General features: G+C 47.5%; 1 protein-coding gene across 2 annotated transcripts in view; it reads left to right on the top strand.

The window, feature by feature from the left end:
- The first annotated feature begins 1,855 nt into the window (after positions 1–1,855).
- The window catches only part of FAM163B (family with sequence similarity 163 member B), a 48,631-nt gene continuing 34,767 nt past the window's right edge, over positions 1,856–15,719 (top strand). The window contains exon 1 of one of the 2 annotated variants that reach the window (XM_032767662.1): positions 1,856–2,176. The gene's annotated coding sequence lies outside the window, so the exon portion shown is untranslated. Of the gene's footprint in view, positions 2,177–3,091; positions 3,205–15,719 lie in introns of those variants that run through there. The other variant, XM_032767663.2, reaches the window with a different exon arrangement.

Raw genomic sequence — 15,719 nt, 5'->3', positions numbered from 1 at the left:
GCACAGATTGAGAGAGTATAGCAGGAAATTCTCACCATGTTAGGAAAGGGAAAGAAACTCAGTTCTGTGATGGAGAAATAAATTTCACTGAATCGTTTCCAAAAACACAGTTCATGATAAACTGCATTTGACATAGCAATTTAAAATGTGAAATCCCACTGTCTGAATAGCATCGTGGAGTTCTATGGTAAAAAAGATCTTGGTTTTTAAGTAAAAAATGTTGATTTTCCTAACTGCCAGCCTTGCAAACTCAGTCTGGGAGATGAGATCCAAGCTGGATTCTTCCTTTCACATTATCAGTAATGAAGGATCCGCAGGCCAAACTGTGCCTTCGGTGACACAAGCATCTTCACATTCTGCCCTTGTTGACTTCACTGGATTTGTAAAGGTGCAAGTGAATGGGCCCTGTAATTAGTCAGTGATTTTGCTGATGGACAAGAAGTAATGGAATCCAGTTCCTTTTCGTCTAGTGGAGCTGGCCAGGCAGGGCTAATAAGAGCCCTAAGCACAAAGGAAATTTAGTGACCAATTTGAAACAGGCCAAATTCTATTCTCAAGCCTAGTCTGCACAAAATTTTGTACCATAGTGTAATTTTCTTGCTGAAATAATTATACCCAGTACAGCCCCTAGTGTGGACGCAGTTATACTGGTATAAAGATGCCTTATAAGCTTATTCCCTTTCCCATATGGGACTAGTTATACCAGTATAAGCACCTTTGTACCACTATAAATTCACATACACTCATGGGATTGTAACACTTTCACCATTTGGTTTAGTTGAAGTGGTAACACTTTTATGTGTAGACAATGCCTAAGGTACACTGGAGTAAATCCAATGGCCCCTTTGAGTGAATTCACACAGGGAGTGGGTCTGTTAAATCTGAAGAGGCTATTTGCACAATCACTTTTGAGAGCAGCATTGCAGGTGAAGTGCACCTTGGGCAAAGGCAGATCAGGCAATCTAGAGGCTGTGGGAGCTAACATCAGAGCCCAGGCCTCTCCACTTCTTCAGGGCCATGGCGTGTGGGGCCAAACTACCCAGTGCCTTGTGAATTCCCTAAGGAGGGGCAGCTCTCAAAGCTGCAGTTGCATGGGGGTTCAAGCCCCCCAGATGTGTGGGGGTAGCTGTGCCGGAGCGGGGGGTGGGGCAGGGCAAATTGAAAAGCCATCCAAAGAGAAGATCTCCAAGCTGCAGAATGGAGGGGAGAGGAGAAGCCACCCAAAGGTGCTTCAGAGCCAGGCAGGTCTGTGGCACTGCAGAACAGTGCCAGTCTGTTATTTAGCAAGCTCTGGCAAGCGCGGGGGCTGGGGAGACAGCACCCCCAGGGCAGGGCAATCACTCAGGGTCTTCTGGGAGAGGGACAATTTCCCTATCCCCCCCGCCCCAACTCTCCCCCTTGCAATTAGCACAAGCCAGCACCGTCCTTGAAGCTAGGGGCTCCTGCTGCTCTCTTTGCACAGGTGCCAGGGGGAGGGGCGCCGGAGCACACCGGGCTGCCCCTCCCCTTGCTCCAGCTACCCCGCGCTTGCAGCCCCCAGCGCGTGCGCCTTGTTTCCCGCCCCCGCCCCAGGGCTCGGCTGGCGCGCGCCATCCTGGAGCCGCGCGCGCCTGCAGCTCTGCTCTCCACGCCCGGGACTAGCGCTCAGGCGGCAGCGGCCATCGTCAGCATCAGCACCACGGGGAGCATCCTCCTCCTCCTCCTCCTCCTCCTCAGCATCAGCACCACGGGGAGCATCCTCCTCCTCCTCCTCCTCCTCCTCCTCAGCATCAGCACCACGGGGAGCAGCAGCCGGAGCAGCGCCTTCTCCAGCTCTGGCTCCGGCTCCTCCGCTGCTGTTTGTTCGGGGCGCGTTTCTTTTCATGCAACCCCTGGCGCGCTCCCCACTGAACTTTGTAGGGGGTGGAGGAGGACCCCATGCTCCATAGCCACCATGGCCTTGCTTTGATTGGCGGGACCTGCTGCTGCTAGCAGCGCCTGGGCGGAGAACGAGCGAGCGTGCGCCCCCACCCCCGCCCCCCAAATTAAAACCACCGTCTTCGGGACGGCTCGTGTGCAGTTAGGTTGTTTTGTTTTCTAGTTATTTGGTGGTTGCATTGACGCTCTCTAAGCTGGAGGCTTTGCGAAAGGAGGTCCTCACCTGACAGAGATCAAGGCACAATTCCAATGCTGAAAGGTAAGAGTTTGGAGGGGGTGGAGGGGGGTGGATTGCAAAGGCTCTTTGATTTGCAACCAAAGCATCTGTTCAGTTTGGGTGTCCTCTCTCCACCCCATCCACACATCATCCTTATGTGTGGTCCTTTGCCATTGCTGTTCTTTCCATAGTACTTCTCATTCTCCGGCCCCCACCCCCGAGCCCTCCCCTCACATCTCTTCCTCCATCCAAAACTGGTTTTGCTCCCTCCTCTTTTAAACAGCTCTAATGCCAGTGGAGGGAGTGATGCTGCTACTGCGGACTCCTTTCGATTTGACACTAATCCACAAGGCTTGATGGAGTAGGTGCAAGGATGGTAGCCAGGAGATTCTAGCCTTGTTGCAGCATAGTTGTGAACAACAGGGAGTTTGGTGAGGGGAATCCCCAGGTGTTGCATGGATTGAATAGGGACAAGGGAGAGAGGATTGTACATTATCTGCTATCCTGCCTGCTTAGCCAGTGTCAAGGAAACTGGTGAATCCTCCCCCATCCAACCCCCAAGATCTGAATGAATAAAAAAATCAGGAAACTCAAAGTGGTGGTTGTTGTGGTGACACTGGTCAGTGTCTGTATTTTGAGTCTTAAAATGCAAGGTCGTTAAATCGACTCTCAGGGTGGCGGGAGGGAAACCCGCTATGTAAGTACACAGGGCTCATTATTAGCTGCTCCAAGACTAGCGCTGCCCCTCTCATGCTCTTTAGTGACAGCTGCAGGAGTCAGAGTGGATCTGAAGTTGATTTTTTTTCGCTCTCTGGACAGTGATCTGCCAGGGTACTCCAGTAGGAATCACCCACTCAGGCAAAGCATTTGTCCCCAGGTAGAGCTCCATCTCTGCATGCCTGGGGAAACTCTCAGTTGCATTCACATGGTTTTCTACAGATCGTCCCAAACCCCAAGATATTAAGCTAACCAAACTTCACTGCTCCCCAGTGGAGAAACAGGTCAGAGAACTGTAAGCAAGAGACGTAAGTCTAATATGACAGAGAAATACAGAGCTGGATGCAAGAAAGGTGATAGACCAAGTATCCATCTTTTCTAAGCATGTTTTGAGTGAGACAGACCAGGTGGGTGAGGTAATATCTTTTATTCGATCAAGTTCTGTTAGTAACCCAGACACACTTTCGAGCTACACAGAGCTCTTCTGCAGGTTTGGGAAATGTACTCAGAGTGTCACAGCTAAACAGAGGTGAAACAGATAGTTTAGCATAAGTAGTTAACACACATTCTAAGGGACCACACAAGGTGAAGTGACCCCTGTCCTCTTTATAGCCAAAAAGGGGGTTAGAGGATTACAGATTGTTTTAATAAGGCATGAATCCAGTGTCTTTATTAATACCAGGATTTTTCAGTGTCTAGCAAAGTTATGCATTTAACCTGCCTGGCTCGTCCTTTGAAAGTGTTGTGCAGGTTTCCTTTGCGGATGAGGACTGATAGGTTGGCTATAGAGTGATCCCTTTCACAAAGCGATCACTTTATATCTGAGCTGATTTTTGAGGAAAAAAAGGGAAACAGCAACAATGCACTTGTTTCTTTGTGTTTTCTCAGCCATGAATTCAGAGTATAAATAAAACTGTTTCCTGAGTGTGTTGCCTACTCATGTCCAAAAGTTAACAGCTGCTGTGATTATTAACTCGTCTTCATTTTGGTTCATGTTGGCATTTAAATTAAGCATTTTGAATCATTCCTGTCATTGGGTCCAATCCTGTTCCCTTTCTAAAACAATTGCAACCCTCCACCCAAAACTCCAGTGGATCTGAGACCAGAATCTAGCCCAAGGTCTCTACCCTAAGGAGTTTACAGACAGAGTAACATTTTTCAAAGTGACTCTGATTTTCAATGTGATTTAGGCTCCTAATAACCTGGGTCAGATTTTCAAAGGCGTCTGTGTGCAGATAGGCACTCAGTGGGTTGTACAAAACCATCTATTCCTAACCTGCTTAGGTGCTTTGTAAATTCCACCAGGCACCTAAATACCTTTCTATATCTGGCCCATGGGCACTTTTGAAAATTTTACCCTAAATACTTATGGTCCCATCCTGCCTCCATGAGGCAGTTTTGCCGCTGACTTCAGTTTAATAGAAGTCGCACCTACAAAACTGAGCACGGAATCAAACCGCAGGTCTTCGCATTTGGTTATAAATTGCTGACAGGCAACGATGTCCTGTAGATAAATAGCCATGACCTGCTATGTTGTGCCATACCCTCATAAGAGTGTCACGGAGAATGGCATGTAGGTGGCTTGGTTTTTAAAGATGCAACTTTTAAAATCTTTAAGAAAGGATGGGCGGTGGGGGCGGGGTCATGAGACCAGTATGCGGCATGTATTTTGCTCACCTTTTCTTCTGTTTCCTTGTTTATTACTTCCCCCCGCGGCTGAAAAGTGCGGTATGTCTTTACCCCCTGACTGAGGGGAAACAATGTATTAAACCAGTACACCTCAGCAGAGAGACCTGGGATTCAGTGATTCGTGTAGTAGACCAAACTCTCGTCCACACTGTATGGGGTGGTTTCTCCAGATCGAGACTGAGGTACATTGGACAGGGCAGGGCAGGAAAACCTGTCTTGCAGAGCCCATGCTGTAGAAGTTCTGAAGATAAGGAACTTACAAGCAGGCCACAGGAATCTCTAAAGCCATGGAATCACTGCAGTAGCACAGAAGTCATCAGGTTGCCCGAGAAGACTGAGACACATCAGGACCCCCCCAAAATCTTGTCCCACTCCCTTGCTCCCTGAAGGGTCTAGTGAGAAAAGGACCAGCCAATACTGGTTCCAGGCCCACTAGCTTCTCCTTCTGGCCATTAGGAAGGTTAAATATTTCTAGCAGACCATGCAGTTATCAAGGTGATGACAAGAGGCTGGGTGACATGCAATACTAAAGAGAGAGTCCACTGGAGTGCAAGAGATGTCTCTTGTCAGAATCATGAGGGCAGGCTCCAGAAGAAGACAATATGTGATTAGGGCCACATGCTGGAGAAGGGGCCATCTAAAGATTACATAGGCTAATCCACACAGCCCCGCAAGATCTACCAAACTGAAAGTGATACCTGACAGCGGTTTGCCTATTGCTGAGCTGCTGCCTTGTTTGGCAAGGTCCGAAAGACCGTGCAGCCTGGCTGGCTGGGATTTTTTTTTCTAGTAAGAGGGCCCAGTGTTCTCATCTCTTTCACTGATACATTGGTTGTTCCTCATTAGGACTTTACTGTGGTTTTTTTGGAGCTGTTGGCTCCTTCTTACGAGTGGCTTCCTAGCTACTTAGAGCATCAGTACTCAGAAGTCAGCTTCCGGAAAGAGGTAAAGAAAACAAGTTCAGGTAAATGTTGCTTGAGTCTGTTATGTTCATGGCATACAAACACAGATAAAAACAAATAATTTTCCTAGAAGACTGCAACCTAACACTACATTATTTCTTAAAATGCAGAACAATAATACACACAAACCTAAACCCAGAGAGACACAAAGCAGGCTGCTCCCTAATACAGCGAGTGTACAGCTCCCTCCATCTTACTCTAGGCTGGCTGTCCCCAGACAGATTCTGATCACAGGCTTCCCTATGGAGTCCCCTAGCATGCACGCAGGACCAGAAAGCCCCTTTACAAATTAAAGTGACAGCCGGCAATTATACACAGTTTTCAGTACATCACAGTGTCTAGGCTTTTAGTAGGCTTTGTGTTTGGGCTGGAATTGTTGTGCATGGGAGTAAAAGTCAGTTGGATTTTGCTTCCCACCTTCCTACGTTTTTGTGCATGCTATTTTCTTACTTGAGTTGGTGTAAAGCTCTGTGTCATTGACAGCCCTTCCCCTGCGCTCCTGGGGGACTTTTGTCTGGTTAGGGTCATGGTATCGCATACTTCTTCTTCCTCCATTTCTCAGCGTGTTACGTGGGTTTTTTTGCCTGCAGTTCCTCTCAGAGGGGCATCGAATCATCCTCTCTGTAAAGAGTGAATAAGATGAAGGAAGAAGAAGGATGACTCAGGTGAGGGGGAAGCTGTTTATTTACTCTCTTGGATCCGATGCCATTTTCTCTTGCTTTTCAGAGTGTTTATTTTGAATGGTTTTCTGGGTTTTTTTTCAATATCCTGTTCTGTGTGTATGAACAGGCAGTTTCCCCCCACCCAACTCCAAACAGACCACGCAAATTGTGGGGGGTCAGAACTTATCCCCTTTCTTGGGTTTGGTTTCATTCTGAAATGAAACACCACAGAATTAGCCTAGTTTTTTCCCCCAGGCCTGCCTGTTCCCATGGTTCCTCCCTGAGGGCTGCTCAGCTCATGGACCTCTCTCTGCAGTGCCACTCCCACTTTCCTTATCTGCAGCTGGATAAAGAATGCCCTGGGATAGAGCCTCAGCAAAACCTGCCGAGCCCTTTCCAGCAGGATCAGCACCTTCGTTTGCTTGGTAACATACTGATGGCTTCCAAGATGGAGAGTGCGTCCCTTCAATCAGATTAGAGATGTACAGACAGCTTCTAAGCTGGAATGATACGGTGATGCATTTGGTCAGCACAGGATTGCGTAAGCGGCTCTTCCTCCTTGTTACGAGCACCGTCTTCCTTCTCTGCTCCACAGATTTTATCAAGGAGACGGAATCTTGTCACGCTCTCTCTACGACAATATCTGACATTATCCAACTTGCCCTTGGCGTGTTTCCAGAAATAGTTAGGCCTACAGTATGCGCAGATCACATCTGGATGCATTACTGTCGAGTTCAGAAATGTTCAGTAAACAAGATGTGGATCTGTTGTTTGAAGATTGTTTACAGAGATTCCTATCAAGTGATCTCGCCATGCAGAGGGGAGAGCCTTAATGGCAAGGTGATAATTGCTTTTTCAAAGTACACTTCAGAAAAGAGTCATTAGAAACCCAAGGGCAAGCTTCAGCCAGCATTAGCCAGATCAAGGGCTTGATTCAAGTAGCATGGAAGTCAAGGGGAGTTTTCCCATTTACTTCAGTGATGGTTGGATCAGCCCACGGGCAGGTTCATATAATTCTGAAAGGGAGCATGCTGCTTTCGGACATATCTAGGGACAGAGTGGAGTCTGTCCAGGGTCCAAGCGTGATATTGCAGGCAGCAAAGTAATACTAGAATCAGTGCGTAAGGCAAGAAACACAGTCCTGATACTGCTTTGCACTCGGATACAGCAGCTTTCATCTAAGGTGCTCAGAGCACTTTAGAAACGTTAAATAAGCCTCGCAAAATCCTAGAAGGAAGTAAATATACTTAATCCTCCCTCTGCATGGGAGGCTGGACTAGAGGACCTCTTGAGGTCCCTTCCAGTCCTATAATTCCCTGGTACTATGATTATTAATCTTATTTTACAGATAGAGAAACTGGGGGCCACTGAGATTGAGACTTGCCTGGATTGTTGGGCAGTGAACAGGAACCAGGAGTCCTGAAGTCCAGTCCCCTCTCCAACCACTAGTGATCACACCTTCAGCTGGAGTAACGACTAGTGACAGACATATGACAAGACATATTCCTCTCTTGAGTCGGAGATACCGTAGAAGCCATAATAATCCTTCTAAGGCTTGTAGCATGTGCAGAGAGCCCTTTATCTGATTCTGTCCCCAGGACACGAGGTTTGAGGAGAAGAACATCTCTTTTTGGGGTTGGATTAATTTACCGCTTCTTACTACTCCTGAGAGAGAGGAAGAGTTAGGTTCTACCACCGAGCCAGGCTAGTCAGGCAATGCCACAGTGAGCATCCATAACATAACACTGACAAATCTCCAGGCTTGGATCATAGATTCATCTAATTTAATGCCAAAAGGCACCAGCAGATCATTTAGGTGAGGCATGTTTTGGAGATATACCACCAATTTTTGCTCCCAGTACCTCCATTGGGTTTATTTAATTTTTCACCACTCCCAATTCAATGAATGAAGCTTTAATAATCTTCATTCACAAAAAGAGGGGGAGCGGAAGGAATATTTTCAAAAACAAGGCCCCTTCCTTGATCCAGATGCCAAAATGTTTCCCGAATTCTGCAGAGGAGTAGAGATTTGATTCTGGCATCACCTATACCAGCTTCATGCCAATATAGCTCCATGGCATTCAGTGGAATTATTCCTGGTTTACCCTGGTGTGAGGGTGAGCCTGATCAGGTCCATTTGTAATTTCATGCAGTTGAGACTAGTATGAAATAGTGCCACATTTGCCTGACTATTATAGCAGTTTTGACACTATGTCTAAGGACTGGTCTGGACTTGCCAGTTGGGGGTGTCTACCACTCTGCTAGGCTGGCACTGTTATCTGTCTCCAAACAGTTTTCCTAGCTTACCTGAGTATTCTGCCACCCAGTGATGGATTAGCCACTGGGCCAACGGGGCCCAGGCAGTAAAAATGGGTGCCCCCATGCCTGGACCTGCTCTGCCCGCCCGGCACTTCTGCCGGGGAGCAGGGTGGAGGCATGGGAGCTTGCCCCGTTCCACTTGCCTGGCACTCCAGCCGGGAAGCAGGATCGGGGTGAAGGGGCTTGCTCCGCTCCACCCCGCGCTCCAGCCGGGGAGAAGGTTGGAGCACGAGGGCTTGCCCTGTTCCACTTGCCCAGCACTCCAGATGGGGAGCGGAGTCCAACCAGAGCACCAGGCAGGCAGAGCATGGCAAGCCCCTGCACCCCGACCCTGCTCCCCAGCAGCCAGGCAGAGCGGTGCGAGCCTTCGTGCTACAACCCCACTAGCCTGGAGAGCGGAGCATGGCAAGCCCTTGCACCCCAACCACACTCCCCAGCAGCCGGGCAGAGTAGTGCAAGCCTCCATGCCACAACCCCACTAGCCAGGAGAGCGGAGCTAGGCAAGCCTCCGTGCCCTGACCCCATTTCCCCAGCAGAAGCGATCAGCGTGAGCGGGGGACTGGAGGTGGAAGGGGTGGGGAAGGTCCCCCACTTGCTCTGGCCCAAGGGTCCCCCACTTGTTCTGGCCCAAGGGCCCCACAAAACCCTAATCTACCCCTGCTCCCACCCACCAATAATACTCCATTTTAAGATCTGGTTGTTGAAATGCTGGTGGTGTCACAAAGCCTGTATCAGATTTGTAGAGCCAGACCCTCAGCAGGTATAAAGCAGGATAGTTCTGTCGCCCAATGGAGTGATGCTGATTCACTCCAGTTGTGGATCTGGCTTTCTGAAAATGCTGCTTCTTACCCTACACAGCCTACAGGTTTATTTCTGGGTACTCAGGGTGGCCTCTTTTGGCTGCTTGGATTTTGCCTGGCAATAGGGTACCTCTCCCTGGCGTGGTTCATTAACTACTGTCTGATCTCAAGCATTTAGGCAGTGAGACAACCCTTAGAGATCCTCACCCTAAAAAATAGGCCTCATTTGAAAAGCAAGTGGGAGTTTGCTGTGTGGTCTCAAATTTCCTCTAAATCCATGATAATTGGCTCCTCTTTCAAGTGGATGGCCACAGATCATCTCTTTGATGGGTAGGAGACAAGGCCCTCTGAATTGCTAGATTCTAAATAGGGAATCCAAATTGTTCATGAGTTACAAGTTCATCAAAAAAGCCTGAGCTACAGTAGCTCATTATCTGAAGAACACTGAAAGTGCTGGGCACATCGAGAAAAAAAGTAAAGCTGAGATTACTTTCCCCAGTGAGTTGGGGAGAAAGAGCTCTTATATCATTTAATAAATTAATATATAGAACGATCAGTAGTGGCTTGGCTAGATGACTGCCTGAAGACCATGTCATCCTGTTTAGATGTGATTTTAATGACCAAGAAACTGACTCGTTAATGTTGCCTGTTCCATTTATATTGGCAAGGGGCAGAATCTGATCCTCTTACTCATCTCAAATCTGGAACTGTTTGAGAAGAAAGGGCCTTCTCAAAGGGAGCTCAGAGGGGTATCAAAATTAGTGAAAGGGAGCTCACTTGTCGAAGGAAAGGTAAATATACAGATTGCTGGATAACATACGTGCCCTGAAATTCTCAGAAAAATGCAGAAGCATAATACCAAATCCAGACGCATTTATCTCCCTTTGACTTTTAACCAATGGCCTATAAGGCTAAAGCAGATCAGAATTTCTTAAGATATAAAGACTTGAAAATTGGTATCATTCACAGTAGAAATGTGCACTAGATACTATAATAAAAGATGGTGCATTAACTTAATTGGGGTTGCTATTCATTGTGATTACAAAGGAACAAGTTTATAGTTACTCAGTTTGTAGAGAAGTGCATTCAAGTCCCCAAGTACCATTCTAGTTCCCAAACATATTCACTGAAGTGTGCAAATTGCAGTTGCAGTTATACTGAACCGACCATCCAAAAGGGAAGATTTTCTGTTAGGAAAGTGACATCACTGCCCCTCTCTTTACCCCATTTCCTCTCTTTTTGCCTTTTTTTTTTTTTTTTTTTTAAGTATTCCCAGCGCAGGAAAGGTGTTTTGGTTTTGCAGTGACAGTTTGCATCTGGGTTCTATTAGATCTCACTTGGGATCTGGATTTAGTCCAGTTCCAGCGTCTGCCACAGACTTTGTGTCTGACCTTGGGGACGTCAATTTAATCTCTCTGTGCCTCAGTGACCTATCATTAAAATGGGGATAATCATGCTTCCTTTCTCATACCCTTTGTCTGTCTTGCTAGTTAGCCTAGAAGCTCTTTGGGGCAGGGACTGTATATTCACAACCCCCAGGACAAAGGGGCCTTGGCTTCTGTTGGAGCTGCTGTTCCAAGAATCCAAATAGAACCACCAAAGCTTAGCAGGGTTGAAAGAACACGCTCTTGGTTCTTCCCATCTCCCTAATGGCCAACCAGAGTGATTAACATTTCGTTTTACATACATTCACCTTTGGGTTTTGGTTTTCAGAGCTGACCCCATGAGTGGTTGCTGGTCTCCTTCCATCAGGAGGTCTTGCAGGCAGCTAGCACAGCTCCAAAAGTGCATTGATTCCTGCGTTAGAACTAGCTTGCTAGGAATCCTCCCTGCGGCTCAGCGCAAAGAGAACAGTACCAGAGCGTGAAATCTCTGCAAAAGAACTCTGCAGAGAGCCGTGAGACCACCTGGCCCTGACACAGCCTTGTGCCTGCACACGGAGCAATGCAGAGTTTGCCTGGCTTTCTGTCTGGAGATGGTTCTAGATCCAAACTTCCCCAGAATTTTGGGCTATCTAGATCTGGGGTGGTTTGGTCTGGGCCTGTCTGTAGCAGTGAAGTTACACACAGATTGAATTTCCCTGCTGCTTGGCTGTGAGCAGCTCCTCTCTCCATTTGGTCTTAGCGCCAAGCCACGGTTTTGCCCTACGCTGTGCATTATTGTGGATGGTTTTGTTGTTGCCCATGGAAAGAGCAAGCACTGAAACACCGAGTCCCTTTGTAGCACGTGCTTGAATCACAGCCGGGCTGACTCAACCCTTCATCCTTCCCAAGCAAATGGCCTTTTGGGTTTGCATGAACCCTAAATCCCTTAGGGCCTGGGCACTGCTCAAAGAATAGGACTTTGTACCGTGCAGAGTAAGCCAAGGATATTGAGTGTGAAAGGTCTGTACTGTTTGAGCTAAAGGAATAACTCTGCTAGAGAGCAGCTGTAGTAGATTCTTGTCATCTATAGGGAGCAGTCACTAGAGGGGGACCAAGATCCATATTCACCTAGCATAGATTACATCTGCTTGGTCAAAATCTCTGTTCGTGGTGTTGTGCAGTGTGTCTCAGAGATGGCTGTTTGGAATGTTCTCTGGGATCCTTCAGGATAAAAATGTTACAGTTCTTTCCCACTATGCCGAGAAACTGAAAAAAAAAAAAAAAAGGCTCCTGCGACATCTGCTTATGTTAGTCCTAAAACGGCTTTGTAAATATGTCCTTCTCTGGAGGTAGCATGCCCTAATAGGGCCGAAGAGTGGGAGTTAGGAACCTTGGAGTCTAATCTCAGATCTGCCTCTGTGACTTTGTTTGAGTCATTTCACCTCTGTATGCTTCAGCATCTCCAACTGATTGCCGGGAATGAAGGAACCGCTGCTGTAGAGCAAGTTAAGTCACATTCTAGAAGAATCAGGAGGAGAGGAGAGACTCCGTTAGAATACCAGGGGCCCATTATTCTATGTGAGTTAAGCTTCGGGACCTGAGAGCAGACCTGGTTCCCCTCAGCCCCCCAGGATGCCCTTTGAAAATCCGGCAGGAACTGAGAAATCCTGCACAGTCTCTTTGCCCTTTTTCAAAATAGCTCTCCACGGCAGCACTGAGGCCAACGCTGCAATGCGAGCATTCAAATAGCAAGGGATGGTCACATTCTGCCCTGCCCTGTGGCCATCTAGAGCCCCCTGTGTGACACAGCTCATGGAGCAATGGACCCAAGAGAGCTTCTGCGCCCAGATCTTTTGCACTGCCACCAAACCGGCCATGCAGTGTTAGTAACTCCCAGCTTCCTCCTTTCCCAGCCCCATTCTCATGAGCTGAATTCCTGTAGCTATTTCTCTTTAGTCAAACAAAATGGATCATTGGGGGGGGGGGGGGAATGTTGTTCGCTTCTTTCTCTCCCGCCTTTGTATGTTGCTTCTTGAATAATTAAGGCTTTCTGTTCTCTCAGCCTGCACTCCAGCAGATTAAATTGTGTGCGCGCCTCACCAGGAGCTGAGACGGGCTCTTACGGTGCCCAGATGTGTTTTGCTTATTGAAATGGGACAAGCTAAACACATCTGAGACTTACCATTAAATCTTGTTACATTTGTACAGGCCGTAGATTTACAATCCTCCTTGGGGCAGTCTGGAGCTGGCATCTGGGCCAGAGAAAGTTCTTAGCTGACCAAATGGGATTGTTAATAGAAGAAATTATAGGGGGAGTTATTATTTTTCCCTGGCTTTGGATTTTATTTCCTACTTTAGCAGCAACTGCAGTAGCTTATCTCTGGTAATAGCTTATCTGATAATACCGGAAACAGCGCTCTCTGATGCTAATGTCTCAGGCTGTTGAAACCTTAATTTGAGAGGTGATTAAATGATGGTGGGGAAGGGGGGAATAAAAGCAGGCCTATCTTATTTTTAAGGCGTTTAGGCTAATTGTGTGTGCTTTGGATTAACGCCTGCTTTGCCACTGATGTATGAAAATAAGTCTCTGCTACTTAAGCCATGCATGACTGTTCGAGTGTTGAGGGGTGGAATTGATGGGCGTGAAAATCTGTGGCATGACTTGAATCTCCTCTCTAACATCTTGTGAATTATCATCTGCCCAGATGAAATCAGATTCTTCTTTTGCTGTGGTTCCCTCTGTTTAGGTTTTCAAAGCCGAGTCCCAGGCAGTGGAAAATGTTTCATTTCAGCTCCTCGCCGGGAGCAAGCCTAGCTTCTCTTAGTGCTGGTTCTGCACCACTAGTCCGTTTTTTGCTTTGTTTTTGTTTTCAGGTCTGATTTATTTATTTGTGTTTGTTTGTTTTTAGCTGTGCCTGCAGTTTGTAGGGAAGGGATGTGGGGGACTGATGTTTTGACATGTGATTCAGAGAGACTTTTGAGACTTTTCTTTGGGGTTCACACCCTTAGGTGGACAACAGCTAGTCTCTCAGACTTCCCACCCAAGGAGTAGAAAGACGTACCTTTATGGAAGCACATCAGTGTGATATAGGGGCGTGTTCTGAGCATACCAATGGAAGCTAGGTGGACCTGAGTTGTCTTTCCTGCACTTTCTGTTGCCTTGGGCAAGTAACTTGCCTTCTCTGGGGCTCAGTTCTCCACTCCGTAAAATGATTGTTGCCCATCGATACCTCCCCAGCTCATGGAGAGGTAGGCGTGGTAGGGGTTGTGAGGGTTGATTAGTTAGATAATGTTGACAGATGAGAAATAAGTGTTGTTGTTAAAACTGTTGCGTAACCTTCCTCTGCCCTGGCAGAGTTTCAGCACGTCAGTCCAAGGTACATCTCTCCAGTACCATAATGTGGGAGTATCTGAGTGCCTCCCAGTGTCCCCATGAGGCAGGGCAGGCCTATTATTCCCATTTCACAGATGGGGAACTGAGGCACAGAGAGACTAGGTGACGTGCGGAGCAGGGGACTGCATGCAGCTTTCCCAAGCCCCAGGCTAATACCCCATCCAATGGGCTGTTCTTGCCCCTGAGGCCTCCACGTGGTGGCCACCATTCTTCTGGCTGAAGAGGACCCTCCAGACCTTCCTTCACGTGGAGATGTCACTCATTGGCCTTGCAGTGGATGTTACCTTGAAAACAAGATGGTGGCATTTCTCATCTGCTTTTGTGCCAGAAAGGGCTGTACTCATTAGGCTTTCTCTTGCTACAGTGGCACTGGCAAGCAATGGCGACCAAGCAGCCTCTTGCTGGGGCCAAAGGGAACCTTAGGGCTTTCATGTTGCCTCTCTGAGTGATGGTTTGCGGTGTGTCCTCCTCTCTCCCCTGTTGTAGTCATGGTCACTAAGTCTCCCATGGCGGTCAGGAAGTCTGCCCATTGCCAGTCAATATGTCTGCAATGCCATTCCTGCTAGTGGACCATTAGGGAGTTCTGAAGTGCCTGGCATACAGCATCTTAACCCCCTTTCCTCCACAATGGAGGCTGAGCTCACAGCCATCCGGGAGAGGTCGAAAGGCCTTCCAACATCTAGTTCTCCTCTCCTATAGCTCACAGCTCCATCCAGATGATTCAGCATTTTCTCTCTCTTCCTGCCCCTCACCTCACCGCTACTCATTTAAATTCAAGCCTGGAGTTGTGCTTAGTAAGCACCACTGTCGCTTTGATGAGCTGTACAAATATTATTTTTCATTAGGCGTGATTTAGTCATATTAAATGACATTACTGCCTCGTATTACAAAGCACGTATTCCCTTCTGCAATACACTGGGGCAGGCATTCCCCCAACTGCTTTGCTTTGAAGACAGTCTGGTTCAGCGTGCTGAAAATTCAGAAAGCTCAGCTGTAGCTGGATCCCTGCTTTAAAATAAAATAACTTTAGGCGAGAGAACATTACTGTCCTTTGAATTCATGCTTTTTCCATTAACTTTTTCAGTTACCCCTGCTAGATGAGCTTGTGGGAAGTGAGGACTGCAGCGTGGCGGTTACAGAAAGCAGTGTTTTGTTAAAACTCGAGGGTCAGTTGAGGGGAAAGCTGGGAGGTTCTCAGTTGCCTCTCAGTGTTTTCTGGGTTTCCGTACAATGTGGAGGATATGTCCTTCCACTGGAATCTTCTGATGCTGCTGCTAACAGCAACACCTACAGTGGAGCTTATACATTGTTTCTTCAAGCCCATATGGAAAAATCCTATAAAATGTAATAGAAATATGATATATTTTCTGTAGGTTTTTTGGGCTGTCCTGCAGAATTTAACAGAGCATTATACCTGGGCAATAAAACTCTATGGGAGAGTTTAAAAAAAAACAACAAAACCTATAGAAAGGATCAGATTTGCTATTAAATTCTATAGGCCAGATTCTCGGTTACATTACAGCTCCTCTGCACAGCTCAGGTATCACACACGGGCAGGAATCAGGCTGTGCATAGCCAGCACAGCGCTCCCATGGCGGAGGGGAACTCTCTCCTGGCCTAAGGGAGACAACGCCGTCTGATTGTTCCTGGAGCTAGACTGTGACATTGTTCGGCAGTG

The sequence above is a fragment of the Chelonoidis abingdonii genome, chromosome 24 (assembly GCF_003597395.2).
Source record: "Chelonoidis abingdonii isolate Lonesome George chromosome 24, CheloAbing_2.0, whole genome shotgun sequence".
NCBI lineage: Eukaryota > Metazoa > Chordata > Testudines > Testudinidae > Chelonoidis > Chelonoidis abingdonii.
This window is presented reverse-complemented; position numbering and strand designations above follow the sequence as displayed.